Raw genomic sequence first — 6,550 nt, 5'->3', positions numbered from 1 at the left:
AAAAAAAAAAAAAGACAGGTTTTGGTTAAAATCAGACACTAGTTCACTTCCAGTTAAGCATCTGGCGCTGAATGTGAGGTTTAAGTTAAAAAATGTGTTTTCGAACGGGGGTCGAACCACCCTCTCCTGGGTGAAAGGCCTGTGTTTGTTCCTTTCACGGGAATTTGGCGCTCTTATTCTTTCTCACCTTACTTCCTGCTTTGCACCCGTCATAATCATAGTCATACTACGGCCACTGGCACTATAAACGTAAATATAGGTTGTAATTGCTGCTTGCACAAACAACTATGGGAGCTTTGTTTTGTCTGGGGAGGACAGTCTCAAAATATACACTACCATTCAAAAGTTTGGGGTCACCCAAACAATTTTGTGTTTTCCTGAAAAGTCACACTTATTCACCACCATACGTTGTGAAATGAATAGAAAATAGAGTCAAGACATTGACAAGGTTAGAAATAATGATTTGTATTTGAAATAAGATTTTTTTTACATCAAACTTTGCTTTCGTCAAAGAATCCTCCATTTGCAGCAATTCCAGCATTGCAGACTTGGCATCTAGCTGTTCATTGTTGTGAGGTAATCTGGAGAAATTGCACCCCACGCTTCCAGAAGCAGCTCCCACAAGTTGGATTGGTTGGATGGGCACTTCCTGGTACCATACGGTCAAGCTGCTCCCACAACAGCTCAATGGGGTTCAGATCTGGTGACTGCGCTGGCCACTCCATTACCGATAGAATACCAGCTGCCTGTTTCTGCTCTAAATAGTTCTTGCACAATTTGGAGGTGTGTTTAGGGTCATTGTCCTGCTGTAGGATGAAATTGGCTTCAATCAAGCGCTGTCCACTGGGTATGGCATGGCGTTGCAAATGAGTGATACCTTCCTTATTCAGATCCCTTTTACCCTGTACAAATCTCCACCTTACCAGCACCAAAGCAACCCCAGACCATCATATTACCTCCACCATGCTTAACAGATGGCATCAGGCAGTCTTCAAGCATCTTTCATTTGTTCTGCGTCTACAAACGTTCTTCTTTGTCCAACACCTCAAACATGGATCATCCGTCACAACACTTTTTTCCAGTCTTCCTCTGTCCAAGTCTGTGTTCTTTGCCCATCTTCATCTTTTTCTTTTATTGGCCAGTTCTCAGATATGGCTTTTTCTTTGCCACTCTGCCCTGAAGCCCGAATCCCGCAGCCGCCTCTTCACTGTAGATGTTGCACTGGTGTTTTGCGGGTTCTATTTATGAAGATGCCAGTTGGGACCTTTGAGGCGTCTGTTCTCAAACTAGAACTCTACTATATCTTCTTGCTCAGTTTGCAACGCGCGCTCCCACTTCTTTTTCTACTCTGGTTAGAGCCTGTTTGTGCTGTCCTCTGAAGGAGTAGTACAACACCGTTGTAGGAAATCTTCAATTTCTTAGCAATGTCTGCATGTAGAGCCTTCATTTCTAAGGACCAAGAATAGACTTGTAGTTTCAGAATGAAAGTTCTCTTTTTCTGGCCATTTGAGCGTTTATTGACCCCACAAATTGAAGCTCCAGAAACTCAATCTGCTCAAAGGAAGGTCGTTTTGTAGCTCTGTAACGACCTAAACTGTTTTCAATTGTGAACTATTGCACAAGGGTTTTCTAATCATCAATTAGCCTTCTGAGCCAATGAGCAAACACATTGTACCATTTGACCTGGAGTGTAGTTGCTGTATGGGCCTCTATACACCTATGTAGATATTCACCAAAACCAGACATTTGCAGCTAGAATAGTCATTTACCACATTAGCAATGTATAGAGTGTATTTCTTCAAGTACTAGTTTAAGTTATCTTCATTGAAAAGTACAGTGCTTTTCCTTCAAAAAAAGACATTTCAATGTGACCCCAAACTTTTGAACGGTATGTGTGTGTTGTGGGGTGTGTGTGTGTGTGTGTGTGTGTGTGGTGTGTGTGTGTGTGTGTGTGTGTGTGTGTGTGTTTGTGTGTTGTGTGAATTCACACTGCAAAGAATATCCATCTTGAAACAAGGATTTTTCATAAAGTATATCTGATAAGTATAATTGCGGGACTATTGATGGATTTCCAATGCAAAATAAGCCGAATTGTCAAAACTTTTTCCACTGTAAGGAAAAAAAGAAAATTTAGTCTGAAATACTTCATTGAGACTTATTAAAATGGATTCTGTCTTCTCTCTTGCATTGTGTGTTTCAGCATAAATTACAGCTCGGCTGTTGGGTAGGGGTAGGGGTGTGTGTGTGTGTGTGTGTGTGTGTGTGTGTGTGTGTGTTGTGTGTGTGGTGTGTGTGTGTGTGTGTGTGTGTGTGTGTTTGAGTAAGCCTGTTTTCTTTGTACACAATATGATCGTGTCGATGATTAGTTATGAAGCTCACCCAGGATATTATGTTATAAAAATACTGACTTCCAGCAAACCATTACAAACTATGCATGGAATCTTCTGTGAACAACTATAAACTATTTGCCCCTGTAGTACTGATAGTATGACTGAGAGAATTGTGACAAGCCTAATATGTTTCCACTAAAATCCCATGCCAAGCTTGTCATTTCTTACAGTGGGTATGTGTGTGTGTGTGTGTGTGTGTGTGTGTGTGTGTGTGTGTGTGTGTGTGTGTGTGTGTGTGTGTGTGTGTGTGTGTGTGTGTGTGTGGAAGTGTACTTATTTGGTACAGTGACCTAAGTAGTTTTAAAAGTGTAGCATAGCTTAATGTCCTTATATTCACTGATGCATCACTCACTGCACACTTCATTTAGTAAAATATGTCTTATTTATAAGACTGTGTACACATGATGCTTTAGCCAGTGTAAATGACATCATATGCATCATAGTAGTATATAAAGAGAAATTCCACCACCACAGCACTCTTTAAATTTAAAGCAACTAAACTACAGTAAAGAACAGCCTCTGTAATATATAGTCAATGTAAAGGTGTGAGTTGCTGCAGTCAGGCTCAATGTTGTGTTTTGCGAAAATACTCGGTTACCTATTCTGGTTTCCTCATCTTACACAGATTTTAACTTTTTCAGTGGTCTTTTTTTGTGAATCTACTATGCTTTTGAATGTGATGTTTTGATTGTGAGCTGAAACAAAGAACTCACCCTGAAATCACGATCTGTGTCTGTGTTGTAAAATGGATTAATCCATGACATATGTACATTACAGTATCTCAGCACATGGGACTGTGTGTCTGTGAAGAAAACATGATTGGACCCTGGAGAAAAAAACGACTCTGTGCCACGCAGAGACAAGTTCTTACAGTCTAGTGCCTGTTAAAATAGAAATGTTGTTGTTGAACTGTTGCTGTAGGCACGGCAAGCCCGCCATACTACAGCTTCATTGACATTTATGTCCTAAATTTAAGAAGTTTAGAAGGTTAAAAGTCAGGGGCTGCAGGTTTTAAATTAAACATTTGGACAGTTTTGTTTAGGCAGATATTAACTTGGGAGAGTGCTTCGGCTGTGCTCCCACCCAATATAGTCCCAAATCAATATCTGCCTAGGAAATCGTCTTGTGACAGTTTGCAGGTAAATAAAGGACCAAAATGCTGGTTGGCAGGAGAAGGCAGGATGAATTTATTGTAAAACAAAAAAAACATCCACAAGAGAACACAAAGTCCAAACATCCAAGAGAAAATCCAAAATCCACAGGGGTCTGGGGGGGGGGGGGGGGGTGAGGAACAGACAGGACAAAAAGACAGGGAAATCCAGAACGATCTCACAAGAGACGAGGGAAGCACAGACATTAAATACACAAGGTAATGAGGTAACCAAAGACAGGTGAAGCAGATGGAAAACATCAGGTAATCACAAGAGCGGGAAGACACATGAAGTAAAACTAAAGACAGGACGAGACAAAAACCCGACTTCAAAATAAAACAGGAAACAGAACATACAGACACTCGGGGGGGAACACAAGATCGGGGAGGAACAAGACACAGACACAAGATCAGGGAGGGAACACGGAGAAGGAAAAGAAAACAGGATGAAAAGACCGGATAAAAACTGAAACCATAACACGTCTAGTCTTAATATGCATTGCTATTTGTACTCGTTGTGAATACGCAATCCACAAGAAGTAATTAGGTTGTTGTTGTTGTTTTGTTGTCTCACTTTTACTCACAATATGCTAACTGACAACGTAGGATTCCAATCACTACGCTAAGCTAACTAGCGGCGGCGCTGTCGGTGTAGCACCGGACTAAAACAATAACAAAAAATGCTCCGGCCCACCTGTGTACAGCTAGGGGAGACCGGGATAAGCCCTATTTCAACAAACGGTGGTGTTCCTTTAAGTTAGAGGCTTGCAAAATTTTATATTGTTTTCATGAATTGCCATTTAGTTTCATGTTCATTCAATCTTCTTGTTACCTGATTTCTTGTTGGGAATCAGTAGCAAGCAGATTTGGAACATGCCTTTCGGGCCAGTGTGTCACATGATCCTGCAACATCGAGTGAGAACACTGCGCCAAAATAATCCCACAGCCCAGAATTGTTTCAGGCGGCTTACAGTAGTATTAACATGATGTCACCATTTTAGTTAAGTTCTGGTTGGTCAACTGTTTCTTCAACATGTGGAATCGCCAATGGGCACAACACTTTGGCAATTTAGAGGTTTAGACCCAGGGTAAACAAAAAAAGGCCAAAACCTAAATATGAATTAAAACACATCAAAACCATTATGCTGCTGGAAATGCTCACTAGCGCAGTATGTAACAGTTTAATATAGTCCCTTAACAAATAAACTATTGGCTCCTGCTTGAATAATGTTGGTTAAAAAACTACAGAGCCCAGCTGTTTTTTAATTTGTATTACAGTAATTGAATTAAGTTAAATTAACTATATGTTTTTCAATGATTTACATCTTCTGTCGGAACAAATGGCCCCTTTCAGGTTAGGGACGTCAGAAATGCATTGTTGACTTTTCGGTATTTGTTGACAATGAGAAAAATATACCGCAGCCTCATCCTTTAAAATGCTGACTCAGCTATAATTTGAGAGTGATTACACCAATCAATCGTGTTTGAATCCCTAGAATAACTTTAAAGCTGAAAGTCAACACTTATAGTAAACTGTGTGTTTTATTTGAAGTCCAATGTGCTGGAATATATAGCTTACGATTACTGCGCAGTATGTGAAAATATACATTTGTGACTGAATACTGTACATAGATAAGAAATATGGATCTGAAACACACACTAAGATATTAGTCACGTTTCAGACACAGCCATGAATGCCAGTTTAAGTCCTATACTATGTTGTGCTGTATCTGTTTTGCTTGTTTCTATCATGCTTACGTAGTCCTGAAAGAGATTTAGGTTAAGACATCATTTTAAATGGTTGTTTCTCCAAAACTTTCATCATGATTTTGCTATTAAAGAGTTAATCTTGTGTATCTTCTCACTATGAGTACTGTTCTGAGGTGACTGTGTATCTGTTATATTTACTCTACAGTGGGTGTTTTTAACTGTGATCTGTGCCAAAATCAGGGTATCAATTTAAATGTCTTCTAATAAAGAAAATGAGAATTCATGTCATGCAACAAAAGGTGTACAAGTGAGTGTGTGTGTGTGTGTGGTTTATTTCTTTTTTTCTTAACATCAAACAACACGTGTGACTAAAGGATAGAAAGAAGCATGTGGCACAGAAAGGGCCAAACAGGATCCATAATGTTCAGAGAGAGAATAGACGAAAAAAAAAAAAAAAAAAAAAGTACTCTGTAGTTGATCTACCACAGCTCACTTTTTGTCTTTGTGAATCTGACCTGCTGTATGAGGGCACAGAGATGAGAGAGAGAGGGATGCGGAGGAGGAAGCAGCAGCGAGGATAGAAGGCTCACTGTGTGTGTGTGTGTGTGTGTGTGTGTGTGTGTGTGTGTGTGTGTGTGTGTGTGTGTGTGTGTGTGTGTGTGTGTGTGTGTGTGTGTGTGTGTGTGTGTGTTGCTGGTGTCAGATAAAAACATGTAGTGTGCTGCACTGGACCTTCAAACTGAGCACACTGCATGCATGTCAAACCACAAGCAAGCAAACAAGGCTCCCCGTCATGTGACAATGTTTGATCTTGTACTTTTTGAAATGAAAAAGCAACTCTTACATGACAAAAATTTAAAAACCTGTGTAAAATCAGCACCAATGTCAATGTTCTAAGATGACTTTTTTGATGACAACCAGTGGTGACAACTCATTCTCACTCCCAACTAAAATACAGACGCTTCTTCAGAAACAGTCTTCCCTTCAGCACATGTACGGAACGCACCGGGCAGAGCTGCTGCGTGACCGCGGTGCTGTAAGATCCATCCATCCATCTTCATCCGCTTATCCGGGGGGAGCAGCTCCCGCAGAGGACCCCAAACTTCCCTTTGCCGTAAGATGATTTAGTATTAATAGTGACAACGATACCGACTAGTATGAAAGACCGAAATGCTGCATCGGGAGATTGGTTTCGTTGGTGGATGAGTCTACACAGAACTTTCACCCAGGATCTCGGGGTTCGTGTCCCGTTCTTGTACCGCGTGTCACTGAAAATACTGTATCTGAAGTCTCTTTTATA

The sequence above is a fragment of the Etheostoma spectabile genome, unplaced genomic scaffold (assembly GCF_008692095.1).
Source record: "Etheostoma spectabile isolate EspeVRDwgs_2016 unplaced genomic scaffold, UIUC_Espe_1.0 scaffold433, whole genome shotgun sequence".
NCBI lineage: Eukaryota > Metazoa > Chordata > Actinopteri > Perciformes > Percidae > Etheostoma > Etheostoma spectabile.
The sequence above is the reverse complement of the archived record's forward strand: the minus strand, read 5'-3'. Positions refer to the sequence as shown.